At 40.7% G+C, this 15895-nt stretch overlaps 1 protein-coding gene across 4 annotated transcripts in view; it reads right to left on the bottom strand.

Moving 5' to 3' along the window:
- epha3 (eph receptor A3) overlaps positions 1–15895 on the bottom strand; it is a 76304-nt gene that overhangs the window by 30268 nt on the left and 30141 nt on the right. The window lies entirely within an intron of this gene.

Below are 15895 nucleotides of genomic sequence, written 5' to 3'. Positions count from 1 at the left end.
GGAGGCATAAGGCTGTGTGATATATGAGAAATCAGGTTTACGTTAACCTACTGCCCCTTAGAGAATACAACAGCCACTGTGAAAAAAAAAAAAAACCTGGCGGACAAAAAAAAAAAAAAATCAGTGATACCTATTAGTCCGAGTTAGGAGAAATCAAATGTGTCACGATGCTTCCTTGGCAAGTTGGGAAACACAAAGTCACAAATGAGATAAACACACAGACTGATAAGCTGGAAGACACTACAAGATTGTGCCACTTAAGACAAACATGAACATGACTTAATATATTTAGTTCTTAACCTTGAAAGTGTTACAAGAGTACACAGGAAACGGGATCAAACTGATCAAATGCCTTAAAATAGAAATGACACAAACAAGCGACCCTACTTATGAGGCCACTGGAACTATATGTCAAAGAAAAAAATAGGTGCTTTGCTTCCATCATGGTAGTCCTTCTCCTGGACAGCTCTTTAATGGAAGCTTAAAAGGCAATCATTCCTAGTGACATGTCCCTCTCATCTCTCACAACTTTTATATGTAGTGAAGTGATAGGGTATGAATGACATTAACCAGAGTGTGGCCTCCACTTCCTTTACATCACACAAAGTCCTTGGCTGTTCCTGCGATCCCTGTCTAAGTGTGCAGAGTGTGTGGTGAAATAGAAGTGAGACTGTCTTCCTCGCTTGTTGGTTGGAAGTGAGTGAACAACCTCACTTAGAAATATGTGCACGAATGTGTGTGTGCGTGTGAGAAAGAGGGAAAGGTGCTATTATTGATTGCACATGTGCTATGAGGAGACACTGAAGCTGGCTTCCAGTTTAACAGGCTGGGAAGAGGGGGGTGACTTTGGAGAGCCACAGAGGTGATTTCTCATCCTGGGCTTTTTCAACACTTTACATACATACTCAGTCTTCATCAGGACACACCGACACTCTCTGAGGAGTGGTGCTTAATTAGGATATGACAGATTATATTATTTCGCCCATCGTTGATATGTAGTAAGTGTCTTTAAATAAGTATGTCTTTGATATAACATAGTTGTAAGACATTGTTGACTGTGCATTGCAGTCTAAATACTGTGCATACATTCTGCTCAGTCATACACATAATAGTATTTTATCTATTATATACAGTATGTCTGATCATTATATATGATGTCTAAATGGTGACTGCATACATTATCTTCATCTGGGGGTTGAAAATAATTTGTGCACACTGCACATTTACTTGTACAGAAAGTGCACGATAAATAAAACCTTGCAATAAAATCACACAAGCTATGGATGTGACAAAGGGAACTTGAGCTAGTCAACAGCTCCACATCAATCAATATGGCACGGCAGAAAGTGCTGGCTGGATACGTTTACTGTTACAACCCTACAGTAGCTCACAATGACTGGGAGGCTATAGGGAACAAATGCATTCATTCAGGAGCTCCTGTTCAGACTAATTGCCTGTGAAACTGAATCTGTCTCAGTCGAGGGCTGTAGATGCTCTTTCCCTGGGGACTGGCGAACAAAGACCAGGTCAGAATCCCCACTCCAAGTGCCACTCACAAACTGCAAGTTTCTGCTGTGGTGATTCAAAAAGAGACATTTCCTGTAAGTCTGCTTCAGCTTCACAGGCCACAAAATGAAAAATCTGGACATTAAGCAAATATGATCGATTACTCAATTCACTGCTGTCACAAAATACCTTCATCTATAATTAAAGTGTTGAGTGATTATCTGCTTTACGGTAAAGAAGAAGAAGGAATATTCTGAGGAAACATGAAACCATGAAATAATTAAGTATAAACAATTCTTTTCGGCAATGAGACTTCTGGAAGTTAGGGGACTATTTTCGTCCAGGGGCTTTGAATTACTATTTTTAAATAATAGCTCAAAGTAAAGGTCATTTGTGGACACCATGCTGTGCCTGACTGCATTCTAGTACATTAGGAAAAATAATAAATATAATTAAAGCACTCACACGGGTTTCATGGTTAGTATTAATTGCTTCATAACAACCCTGAACACCTCCAGAGCTCTCCTGAAGTCTCTGCTCTAATGACCTCTAACTATGATCAACGTCTGTTAGGTACTACTAAAAAGAATTTAATCGTTGTCTTTCAGTGCTTTTCTGCCAGCGAGTCTGACAGTGCCTTGTAAATTAACTGTCACATTTGTTTTCACCTGTATCACATAACCATCTGTTTCCCCCATACTTGTCCAGGTATCAGGCAAGCTTTTTTTGGGACATACACTAGTAAGCCATAACAAGTTGTTGATTTGGTCTTTAGATTTCCTAGATCTCAATCTGATCGAGCATCCATGGGATGTGCAGGACAAACATGTTTGCTCTATGGAGGTGATACCTCGCAACTTTCAGCACTTAAACAATATGTGGCTGGTGCTGGATACCATGGCCCAGCGGGACACGGAACACAAATTATTGGGCATTAGGTTTTCTTGTTATGTCTGATCAGTGTATGACTGTTGCTAGAAACAGTCCAAATTATTCATTAATCAGAGGCAATAGACATGATTATGCATCTGGTTAGAGTTTTTTTTTTTACTGGACAATGAAACATAGCAAACATCAGTTTGTATCATCTGCCTGAGGTTCATTCCCTTTTAAATAATTTATTTTTAGTGGCTAAAGGAAGTACCACAACTATATTATAGTACTGTATATATTTACTGCTGATATAAAGCTCCATTTATTAATTAATTTATTTGTTCATTTATTCATTTATACAAATGCTCTACATAAAGTATTACGAAACCTATTCACTGTGTCTACTCACTACACAGTACAATACTGCACTGTACATACTCCCTACTGCCTTCTGATATTTAGCCACTGATTTTTAATTTAATTTTATTTTAATCCTGAATTCGGATTTTGGATACAGCACCACTGCATGCCGCTCTGTCTAGCAGAAAATGTTTTATAAAATTAGATGAACTGCAGATCACATTTTCTTTATGTTAGTTTAGTATTTCTGCAATGTTGAAACTAAGCCAAAAAGCCCCATGCTTTGTTAAAAGATAAGCAGATATCCTGATATCTAGCACCCATGCCGATGAGTGAGTCTAAGTGGTAAATACAGTAATCGCAGTCCCAAACTCTATTTTTCTCTCTCCTCCCCATTTACATCGACTAAATAAAAGCTACAGAATGTTATGGAAAAACCCGCAGCCAAATGCCCCCACAATGCAAACCACATACATTCACGCAGAGACATACGCACATAAATCACAGATCCGAATGCTTAGCCTTGCACTCTCAATCTCCCACTGAGTGGGCCATTTGTAACTGCTTGTGCACAGGAGAGCCCAGCTGTAGCACTGAAAGTGGCCTGAAATGTGATCAGAGCTCGTCAGCGAGTCTCTGTTTGTCCTGGAGCCTGTACAATAGCACTCTCAGAGAAGAATGAGCCTACCTCACCCTGAATCAATACACACTGCCTTGTAAACAACTCTAGTGACATCCCATATCAGTTGGACACCCCAATAGCAGGACACAGTTTTGATAGAAAAGGTTTTCACCTTTCCCCAGTGTAAATAATATCTTTGGCTTTACTAAATTATAGTGTTTTTTTTTTTTTTTTTAATTCCTGATTGGCTACATTCTTGACCAAGGAAAAAACCTGACACAGTAAAATACATCCTGACAGCAAGAGCAGGTCAAAAAAAAGGAACACATCCAGATTGGAAAGTGTATTGGAGGGGGAGAGTGGAGCTTTCTATCATGGTGAAATGAGAGGTCGGAGCAGTTCTGCCTCACTGCAGTCCTGCCAAAAGAGAGCCACATCCAGAGCCTTCACTAAACAAATGATTTCCTGATTCCATAGTGTGGTTTTTCTTCTCTTCTTTCCCACAAGATCAAGCAGACTTTCACACCACCTGGACGCTTTACCTTCTCTTTATCTCGTTTTAAGACCTGACCATTATCAAGATCTGATCTGTTTCTTGCAAAGCCTATTCCACAATGGAAGTAACAGTGCATAGTCACAGAGGCAGCGCATGCAGTATGAGGCATCTAAACCTACTGCATTTGTGATGGATATTAGCATAGTAATTTGCACTATGCTTCAGGGACTGTTTATACTTTCAAACATGTGTTTCCTTCCTTCTTTCTCTTGTGAGCTACAATGCTGCTCCCATGCCCACACCTTCCCAGAGCTGCTCATCAGACGCCTTTCTCATTCAAATGAGTCCAGGATCAGATTGCTTAATTAGGCAGTCCAGAACACAGGGCCAATTTTCTAAAGTGAAGCTCCAAATGTGAAGAGACTCTTTGAGGCCATTTTGAAATGAATAAGCCTCTACTCTAGTACCATTACCTTATAGTTACCAGCACAAACACCAATCTGGGACTGAAGAGGCACCACAGAAAGCGTCTGTTCAACAGCCCCCTCATTCAGAGCTTGGCACGGTACACTCACAATATGTTTCAGAGTGTTTCATTTTGATTAGCTTCGGCTGTCGTGAATATGCTGCATCAAGGGCAACAATAAACATTTTGATCTCCTATTAAAGCATCAGTGGGATGCATGGTACTGGTACTGATGAGCTTAAAGCTCTGCTCTGTGTTATCTTACAAATGCTCCCTGAACTATGCAGCCACTCTATTTAGACTATTTCCTGTCTAATATCTAAATACTAATGTCAAGCCACTTTTACTCTCTCTCTCTCTATCTCTCTTCCTCTCTCCCTAACACTCTCTCATTCTCACCTCCTTCCTGATGACATCTCTGTTAGGCAGTTTTTTCCATTTACACATTGTCACATCAGCCAGTGGCCTTGCCGCAGGAAAGACGCACATTTGCAGACAGATAAACGCAAAGTTGCAGACAGAAAAACACATTGACAAGATACAAACAGTTAAAATGTCATATAAATACAAATACAATTCAAAACTGTGATTTTTAATAAGAAATAAATCTGAATCTGGTTACTGTAGACTAATTAGTAAAGATGATGCCTGATCTCAGGCCCGCATATAGGCTGTGTACAGTTTATGGTGATGAAAAAAGTGCAGGTGGATTAATCGTTCAGTTTCACAGTGTCATACACTATATTTGCTCTAGAAATGCCCCGGTGGACTTTAATTGTTTAAAGTTCTAAGGCAATAGAGCAGCAAGACCCACAGTGACCAAGATATTATTTTTGGGGCATTTTGGTACTATTATTTTTGCACTTAAGGTCAAGAGTATATGCTTTCTGCAAAGCTTAGCTTTGTGTTCTCCAGCTGCCTGTGTGTACAGACCATAAACGAGTAGGAGAAGCAGTAAGGGGTCGGCTTACATTCAAAGAGCACCAAGACACAGGCTGACAATCACTCTCTCTCTCTCCTTCTGTCACATGCACACACACACACACACACATACGAGTGCGCAGAGAGTAATGCATGCTCAGTGCTCCTGAGATAGACTCTTGACCATAAACTCTGCAACTCTAACCATAAAGCAGATACTAAAGATAAATGAGATACTAAAATGAGTCGATGTCCTGTTTGCTTCAAACAGCTTTCACTTGCCATCATAACTTTTTCCCCCAAAAGTGACAGGTTTATTTTGTTGATTTATAAAGAATGAATATCTTGTTGCTCAAAATACTCTACCATGCCACTGTTAAAAAGCAGGAATTTGTGCAAAAGCACCTCCTCTGTCTGGGTTCACAGAATTTGGAAATTGTTAGTTAGACATGAAGAAAAACCCTCACACAAAACATGACAACCTGATGTGTAATCTAAAGTTAGGATGGAATTAAGATACCCATGAATTTGATGGAAAAATGCATTCAATATAATACTATATGAGTTCTCACGGTTATGATGTGATACTTGAAAATGATGATCAGAGGAATATATGATTCAAACTTGTATATGTATAATCTGATGTGTGACCAAATTTATTCAGAATGCAGGGTAGTATTTTATAAAGCATAGTTACAAGTCAATAACTCAGCTTGCTGGTGTATTCAATCAGTTACACTTCAGGTAAAGTCTGTCATTTTCTGGTAAAAGCTGATTTTGAAACCAGTCAAATCAGTTTATAATGTAATATAATGCATTAAAATCTATTATCTCCCTATAATAGATTTTTGATTATTGCCCTGGTTGATTTCATTAATTGAAACTGATTCTGTGATTCAAATATTTACAGCCCTTATAATGATAGCAAGTCAAAAACGATAGAAAATAAAGGTTTTTACATAAAGGCTGACTATCATTTTGTTTGAAGTAGAGGGCATGTCCCTGCCTCCACAGAGGTACACACATGCACACACACATTTTTACACACAAAGATTTGTGACAGCACAAAGCTAAAAAGAGTTCTGCAACCTTTTCCACATAATTTTTCCCCAAGCTGTTGAATATGACTGGGTCAGTCAGTAATTTTAGGACAGCGTTTCACTGAAATCCCCTGACATGTCTCAATAAGCCACCATGATGCCTGCAGCAAATTGAGCAGATGAGGAGTGGGAGCCAAAGAAAGAGGGAAATAGCTTTGTAACAACTAAGCCTATTAGCATAGTTTTCAAAGCCTTTTGGAATGTGTTTCTCTTTGCCTGAGTTTCGGTCCTCCTTCTTGGCTCTATTGTGCGGAATGTACAGCTCTCAGACAGAAGGCAGCACAATAGGAGCCCTGCTTTGGCCACCACCTAATCCCCCATTGTGGCAGGTTTATGGCCGCCCCTTTTTGTGCCACTCGCGGCCCACCGTTCCTCTGGAGACGCTGGACCACACGGAATCCTCTGCTACTGATAAATCTCTCCAGCAGACAAAAGCAAAGCAGAGTCAGCCAAGGGTTCAGGGATTGTGCTGGTCACTTTTAATGTACGCTGACTGTCAGACATGGCCGTGACTGATACCAGAGGAATTATTTTCACACAGAAGCAGTACGCAAACACCAGCCATAAAACTTCCCATTCGAGTCCAAATAACCTGCTTCAGGCTATTGTGTTCCTTCTATGCCAAATGAAAGCAAGATAACCAAGCCGTGTGTTGGGTAGAGATCTATAAGCCTGTGACGTATTGTCTGTCAATCTATTGTGCCAACAATAACTGCCAACAGCAAAGGGAGATACTCCATATGCCCATTACCACACAGATAATAAACATAATTCAGGCAGATAATTTTTTTTATCTGCCGTGTCTTGATTGCCCTTCCTCCAGATTTCTGATGTGAAAACATTAAAGGGATGATGAAGAAAGATTCGAATGCATCAGGGCATAAGTAAATTAAATAAATGAATTTAAATTCCTTATGTCTTACTTAGCTCCACAAATTTTATAACTGAATATGCATTTCACATATGGGTGTGCGTGTGCGTGTGTGTAAGTGAGAATGTGTGTGTGTGTGTGTGTGTATGTGTAGTAGGTTAAGGAAAGAGCACCATGAACAAAGGCTTGCTTGAATGAACAGGGCTAGTGATTTGGAAGTGTCCTCCTTTTAGGAGTGCCGAAATAGGTCAGCTGAATTACTCCACAGCAACAATATTGGGCCTTCTTTGAGGATGGCCCACTTCAGCTATCATCAGCACCTCTACAGTCACATGCACACTGAGTAAGAACATATTCACTGCCACACTCGTGTGCACCTAATACACCAGCATATCCCAAATATCTGTACATAGCAATAGTTTGGACAATGTGTAGTACAGGTTTTACATTTTTGCCTGAATCATCTATAAATATATTAATATACACCTCTGCAGTGGTAGCCAAAAGTATAAGGACAACATATGCCATGGAAGTTTTCCCTTTGTACAAAACAGATAATGTCATAATGTTATTAGTTTAAGCCTATTTAGCTGCAGAGTTCTGCTAATTAATTGAAAAAATTTGCTCTGTGACAATAGTATTTAGCTTCTGGATCCATGGCGTGGGTCATCTCCAGATAGAAACCCAACAAAAAACTGTTGAACAATGGTGGAGAAGGCAGTAGGAGTCAGGAAATCTTCTGTAAATGATCGTCAGGAAGAAAGAAGAAGAAAAATATTCAATTATTTGTCACATGTACTTTACAGCACAGTGAAATGTCCTCTTCACATATCCCAATTAGGAAACTGGGGTCAGAGCACAGGGTCAGCCAGAGCATATAGAGTTAAGGGCCTTGCTCAAGGGCTCAACAGTGGCAACCTGGTGATGCTGGGGCTCGAACCCCCGACCTTCCGATCAGTAACACAGTAACCCACAGCCTTAACCAACTGAGCCACCACTGCCCCAGACGATGACCATTGTTAAAAGCGCTATTTAAATAAAATTGAATTGAATTGAATTTTTGACCATATGTACAGTCAGATCCCGTAGGTTTTGAGGAATAAAGGACTTAATGTTAAATATTCATTGTTGTACAGCAAGTTCATTGTATACTGTCAAATGATAAATAATTCTTATTGTTTTTATTGTAATTACTAAAACAAAATGAAAATGTCATTAAAACACAGAATTTCACTTTTGCCTGAATATTAGTGTCCACCACGGTTTTTTTTTTACTTTATTAATAAATAATTTTATTGAAGAAGACATTACCTAAAATTTCTAGTATTTGTAGAAAGGTCTGGAAAATCCTTTACATGGCCAAAATCTGAGAAAATCTACCATGTAACATAATTCTCTCAACTGCATGCTTCTCTGAAGTGTTTCCCTTTGGCATGTATCTAAACCGAAAGTAAAGTTATAGCGTTTGATTTCCCAGCATGGCTGAACCCATGAATCTGAATGTGTTAATTATGTGTGTATATAACAACATGACCAATATGTTGCTGTTAATGCACATTTTAATACAGTCTCACTTAATAGCAGTAGAGTTCATACACAGAAACTTGTATGGTATATGCTCCATGTTATATAATTTAATAAAACTAAAATTAAACAAGAGGGTCCTTTACCAAGCAAAAATGTACAACTTTGATTAAACATAAAAACGGTTAGGACTTTTTTTTTTCTTGTGAGAAGACAGTTATTCACAGTTTAACAAGGAAAATCTTGGGGACAAAGAAGTTATTGCTTTTCTAGTTTCTCAATAAACCAAGCTGTTTCAGGTGCCTTATTATCATTTTAATGTAATCAATAACAGGAACTAACTTGTCTAACAAAAACCTCTAATAAAACAAACTAGTTTTGCAGAATGGAAAATAAAAAACAGCAAATGACTGTCTGATTATGAGCTGAATTGTTTTGGCTTATGCCCGTTTTGCTATGGCACAAAATGATCCAAAAAATGGTTCCCTACACAACATGATCTACAGAGGTAAATAAAAATGTACAATAAATGAAATAAAAATGTTGTTTAAGTGAATTTCTTTACTTTTCATAAAGAGGAGATGTGAAAGTAGGTTAGATACTGTACAGAGAAAGAATAAACTATTTTGTTGACCAAGCCTCCTTTTTTTTTAGCTGCTTGCAAGAAATCATCCACATGACCTCTGAGGGGTTTTCCAAACAACCTGGAGTATTAAGAGAGTAAATTTTTAATTGCTACCATATGGCCTGTTCTAGCAGTTACTGTATCTTAACACTGTTTTCTCACCTGAAGCAATTCCACTTCAAACCAAACGTATTTAAATCCCCACCACAGATGTGAGATGATTATCAACACTCAAGCAGCTCTCTTTATTCACGAAAAAAAAAAAAAAACAGCCCAGAGAAACACATCCACATGGAAGAATGCGGTAATGGCACTTTATGGGTGGCAATGACACTTTATGACTTTGCCCTAATGAAGTTGTAAACATGCAGGTCTCATGAGAAGCACATGCCTACAGGATCCCTGCATATAAAATAGTCCAGAAAAATATCAGTGTCTCTGAGCAGAGTCATGTGACATCCTTACCGTTACAGGAGCAAACAAGAGCAGAAAGCAACTTAGATTCCCCTGGCAGGTGTCACTGTCCTAGTCTCGGCGCAGGAGCCTGCAAATCAATCTCTTATGTCAGGCCACACGGCAGGGTGTCCACACATTTGTTAAGGCTTGCCTGTCCCCATTCGTCTATGGGTGGGGAAGAAGGGGCCACTTAAGGGAGAACGTTGAGAGTATGGAGAAGCACATCTCCATAAATCAGAGGAACTGTATGCAGTGCAGCATAGCAGGGCTGTCAGGGCCAGAGGAGACACGCCACCACAGCTGATCCCCAGACACTAGTGTACATCAACCATCTCTTTTTACCTAGCCACTAGCAGCTGCTGAGATTACCCCTCCTTTTTCTCTCACACACATAAATATCGATGCACATCAATTATATACTCATACATACACTCACGCACACAAACTGTGAACCTCTGTCTGTTAACATTGTGCTACATAAAATGCCCTCCTGTGGCGCCTCAGATGTTTTCTGATGGCACAGTAGAATAGAGAGGCTGAATTTACGAGTCTAAAGTGATGGTTAGATAAAAAAGCGCAAGGGCAAAGACGCAACATCCTCAGGGTATGGCCAAGGTGAATGTGAACGGAGCTGCCGTTCTGCTACTTTCCCTTTCAGATCTCAGAATCAGCAATGCACCGCAGGAGACTCTTGAACAGAAAGAGTTCCTCTGGGTCCTTCTTAGATATCCAGCACTTGAGGAGGGCTGACATTTTAGACATTTTTACACAAAAGACCTTCAATGCTTCTGTTCTCTTATAGAACACTGTGGCAATTATCAGTATGTTTGCAGCAGACAGGGGGGCAATTACCTAAGAGGAAGGTCAGAGACAGTGTTCCACTCCAGCAGCTTGCCATGAGATCGATTTCTCACCTAGTCCCCTGACACGCATGGTCTCACCTGAAGCTGTCCTCTTCTGACACACTGAGACCCCTGATGCATGGCTCCTACAGTGCCAGACCTCTAAGTGAACCTTATAGGGATCAGGCAGGGTAATAAACATGACAATATGTTCAGGTTGGGGCCCACAAAGTAGTAGACAAGTTTAATGACTAGACTACTTAAAAGAAAATATGTTGTTTCAACTACATAATTTTTATTATACGACTTTAAGTGAGACCAGGAAAGTCACAAAAATGAGCATTTTTAATGAATCAGAGATTAATCAATTCCACTTCTAGCGGTCCAATAGTTACACTGCCAATTAAACTTGGTGAATATTTTAATTCATCATATTCTACTTATTTTAACTCTCTCATGGCTAAGGTTAATTTGAACAGTTTGGGTCAACTCTCAACATGATGTCTCCATACATATTCAACACAATTGCCTTCTGACTATTAAAATGTAAATGTAAAAAATTACAGAACATAGAAAGATGCATAATTGTAGCATTTATTACAATTTTACCACTTATTATTTCAATATATTTATTAGTGGTGCTTGCAAAGCGAAGCATTAGTGGTGCTTGCGAAGCAAAGCACTACTATAGTTATCTCACAGGCTTATTTTTTTCTTCTTCTTCTTTTTCTTCTTTCTCCGTAACTTTCGTAAGTTTGGTGCGTAACTAGTCCCACACCGATGGCTGGAGACCCATGAATGAGGTGTCAAATCGTGCGGCTTATTCGGGAATGGGGTGCTATGACTTTTCTAAGGTGTGTCCCATAGACTTAACATTGAAGTCAACATCAACTGACATCATACAGTAGCTATGACTATGAAGCCACGCAAGCACCACTCATTTTCTTCAGGAAATGTGCCTCTCTAGTTATATATTTACTTTACTACAATATTTTAACCCATACTGCAATACCCATACTGAGACTGGTCACGTATCCACCTAGAAATAATTCCTGTTATTCACTTACTACTTACTTTTCAAATCCAGTCCCTAAGCTGCTTGTAGTAAAAAAAAAAAATCTTCCTCTCTTTTCAGCTTTTTCTTACTGGAGGTACTGCTTCTGATGTGCTCATGCAGCAAATCCCAACTCCATAAACAGCACCAGGTCTGCTTGAAAAACTGCCAAAGCTCTCTGACTGCAAAAACACTTTCAATTTGGGCATTCACCTTCGTGTGGCATATTTTACACCAATAAACATGTAATCAATAAGTATCTCTTTCAAGATTTCTTAATAGAGAAGCAGAAGAGCAAACGCGCAGGACAGGAAGATCATTAATGGTGATCTATTAGTGGATCATCTTCTGTCTCTGGTCAACAGAATCTTACGATTAGTTACACTGATGGATTTCTTAAGACATCATAGGGGAGATTAGAGTACACTTGACTGTGAAAAGTAATCCCTGCAGTGGGCCTCTCTTCCCAAGTCTGATCGATGCACAGTCAAACCGGCATTGTCAGGACGGGCCATACTGATTGGCCAGCACAGAGAAGCCGACAGGACACAAGCTGACAGCGGCCCATTTCCCTGCTCCCTCCCATCGATCTTCTCATGGTCCCAGTGTAACACACATTTACACGCAGCCGCACTGTCTGTCTCACCCTATTGTGTGGCTGCTACAGTAAGCATGCAGCATGTCACCACAGCATGACAAATACACGTCAACACATGCTCACTTACACTCCAGCACACATCCATAAGGCTAACACATCAGCAAACTCACATGCACATCTGAGAAATTTATGACATTTATTAAAAAAGCTTTAGCTTCGGTCAGTGTCCGGTATCTACAGAGACGAAAAAAACTATTCAAAAGAAGTGAAATTACTTCAATTGCACGGAAGGCTTTGAAACAGAATCACTCAAAGAGATATTTGTGTAACAGATTGCTGCACTTACGTGCTAGTCCACAATATCTCATTAATCACAGACACTCAGCCTCTCCATCATGACAAAGACTGGGCACACACTCAGGAATGAGCAATCAGGGACCCTTGCTAATCGCGGTTCAACTTCATTAAAACCAGGTTTGTTTATGCTGAACTAAAACCAATCATTTGAGAGGCTGACAGAATTCAGTCAGCTGAGGACTGTTTATCTTCAACTGACAAACTGAAGATGTAATGAATGTATGTAGCGCTCACACAACCAATCTGCGATGGCCACTTTTTATGTAAATAATTTATTAAGACTACATCTACTTACCTGACAGGGAAATAAATGAAACTTTTAGTGAACAGTTTTTTAAATACCTGGGTAACCATTTTCACTGTTCAACTACTAAATAAAACTAATTTGCTAATGAGAAGAAAAAAAAAGTAAAGTATTCTATGCATTTCTGGTTAGGATTTCTCATCAGTGAATCTCGATATGCATGTGCCACAGCAAATAATTCTTAAGTTCATGATGTTACCTGTGATGGATATTCCAATATTAAAATTAGGCACATCCCTTGATTTAATTACTATTTCTGCTTAGGGAATGAGCTAAAGTTATCAAAGCTGAGGTTTTTATTAACTTAATGTAAATATTTTCTAAATTCACTGCAAAAGCAGAAGCATTCATCACAACGAACCCTCTCTGGAGGGCAGCGTGTAGCTTAATTACTGTTCATGATTTGGCTGACAAGGTGAGAAATGACTAGATGCAGTTATTAATGGCAGTAGTTAATTAGCCACCACTGACACGCTGGTAAAACTGACTGATGACAGCAGTACACTTCAAGTAAAACCTTTTTACCAATGAAAATGCTAATTTATATTTCTTATCATGAGATTTTTAAGAGGGAATTACAATATTTTTAAACCTATTACATTTTTGAAAATTATTAAACTTATTCTCACTCACTCACTTACTCATCTTCTATACCGCTTTGTCCTGTATTCAGATTTGCGGGGACCTGGAGCCTGTTCCAGAAGGCTTAGGGCACGAGGCAGGGTAAACCCTGGACAGGGTGCCAATCCATTGCAGGTCACACACATGCACTACGGGCAATTTGGGAACCCCAATTAGCCTAATCAGCATGTCTTTGGACGGTGGGAGGAAACCGGAGTACCTGGAGGAAACCCACCAACCACGGGGAGAACATGCAAACTCCATGCAAGCAGAGATGGGAATTGAGCCTGGCTGGGAATCAAACCTGGACCCTGGAGAAATGAAAGCGAGAGTTTAAAGCCATTAAATCAGAGTAAAGCAACTAATCCAAAACGTGAGACAAGAATCGGGAAAACAAAGCGGGGTCAAAAACGTGAAAACTATGAAACAAAACACGAGCGGCACGGGGGCGTGTAAGGAGAGATGACAGTGTGGAAAAACATGACCACGTGATGAGAAGCATGACAGCATGGAAAAGGAAATGTCAAGAGATGAAAGCAGACTTTGAATGTGGTGTGTGCGCGAGTTTGTGACAGTACAACTCCAGGCATTGTTCAGGGTGCGTCAGGGTGGAGTTTTTAGAAGTCCTTAGTGGGTAGTTTATGATATGTCGTAGCTGTGAAACATGGAAAGTAAGGTTTATCCGTTGCACCGAAGATGGGAGCAGGAGTCGAACGGCACATGGGTTGATGACCATGAATAAAATAAAGAGGTCAATGAAGCGAGGTGAGAGTTTGCGTGAGTGTTCTCAAAGGGATGTCCCTCGTAGCGAGCATGACACTATCCCCTACACGGGACCTTTGGCAGAGGGATGCTTGTGATGCGGAATTAGGTGGACGGACTTGGAGAAACGGTCAACAGTGGTCATAATACAAGTGTTCCCATCTGACGGGGGTAGACCTTCCAGGCCCTGTGAGCATAGACAAAGAGGAACAAAGAGGCAATCCGGGCCTGCTTAACTTTAGCCTCAATGTCCAGTTCCACGGCTGCTATTGGACAACGAGAGGGCAGTATAGTGTCGCATGGCATGGAGTCATGGGAAAAAGAGAACTGACGTGAGAGAGCATTAGGCTTGGTGCTTTTGGAGCACCAATACTGGTAGGACAGGACAAAGTTGAACCTGGAGAAAAATAATGACCAACGAGCCTATCGGGCATTGAGCCTCTTGGCACTATGTAACTATTCAAGGTTCCTGTGATTGGTCCATACTAGAAATGGCAGCTCGGTCCCCTTCAGCCAGTGTCTCCACTCCTCTAGCGCTAACTTGACGGCTAGTAGTTCTCGATCGGCCACATCATAGTTCCTCTTGGCCGGGGACAGACAATGAGGGAAAATGAACAGGGATGCCGTTTGTTATCCTGTCTCGACCTCTGGGACAGAATTCTTTCAACGCCGGTGTTGGACGCATCAACCTCCACCACAAATTGGTGGGAAGGGTCGGGGAGACTGGGGTTGGCCAGTTGGAGACCGCCTGAACCATGGCCAGTTCCATCTCCAGCCGCGAGGGGGAGATGACAAAACCTAAAGAGGTGGTGGATGTGTAAAATTTACATTTCTCTGCTTTGACGTACAAGTTGTTCTCTAAAAGTCTCTGTAACACTTGCCGAACGTGACGCTGGTGCTCCTTCAGGTCATGAGAAAAAATCTCAATGTCTTCCAGATAGACAATTACATAAAGGTTCAGACAGTCTCTGGGTACATAGTTTATCAGGCTCTGGAAGACAGCAGGGGCGTTGGTGAGTCCAAACAGCATAACCAAATATTCATAATGCCCGGTCGGGGTGTTGAAGGCGGTCTTCCACTCATCGCCCTCCCTAATTCGGACAAGATGATATGCATTGCACAAGTCTAGATTAGTGAAGATGGTGGCTCCCTGGAGAAGCTCAAAGGCTATAGACATGCGCGGTAAGGGGAAGGAGTTCCTGACTGTAATCTCGTTAAGCTCTCTGTAATCAATGCATGGATGAAGGGACCTGGAAGATACCAGCAGCGATGCATGAATGAAGAGGACGGACGGAAGCGAGAGCCTCCGTGACTTTTTCATGGCTTCTTGCTCTTGACATGTCAAAGAGTAGAGATGCCCCTTTGGAGGAGAGGTACCCAGATAGAGGTCTATGGGACAGTCATAAGGTCGATGAGGACGAAGTGACGTGGTTCGTTTCTTGTTGAAAACCTGCTTGAGATCATGGTATTCAGTGGGAACACAAGGCACCTTTAGCGCCCTAGCTGTAGCGTTGCTAATCAGGTTACGGTCAGAACC

Source organism: Clarias gariepinus, chromosome 5 (assembly GCF_024256425.1).
Source record: "Clarias gariepinus isolate MV-2021 ecotype Netherlands chromosome 5, CGAR_prim_01v2, whole genome shotgun sequence".
Classification (NCBI taxonomy): domain Eukaryota; kingdom Metazoa; phylum Chordata; class Actinopteri; order Siluriformes; family Clariidae; genus Clarias; species Clarias gariepinus.
This window is presented reverse-complemented; position numbering and strand designations above follow the sequence as displayed.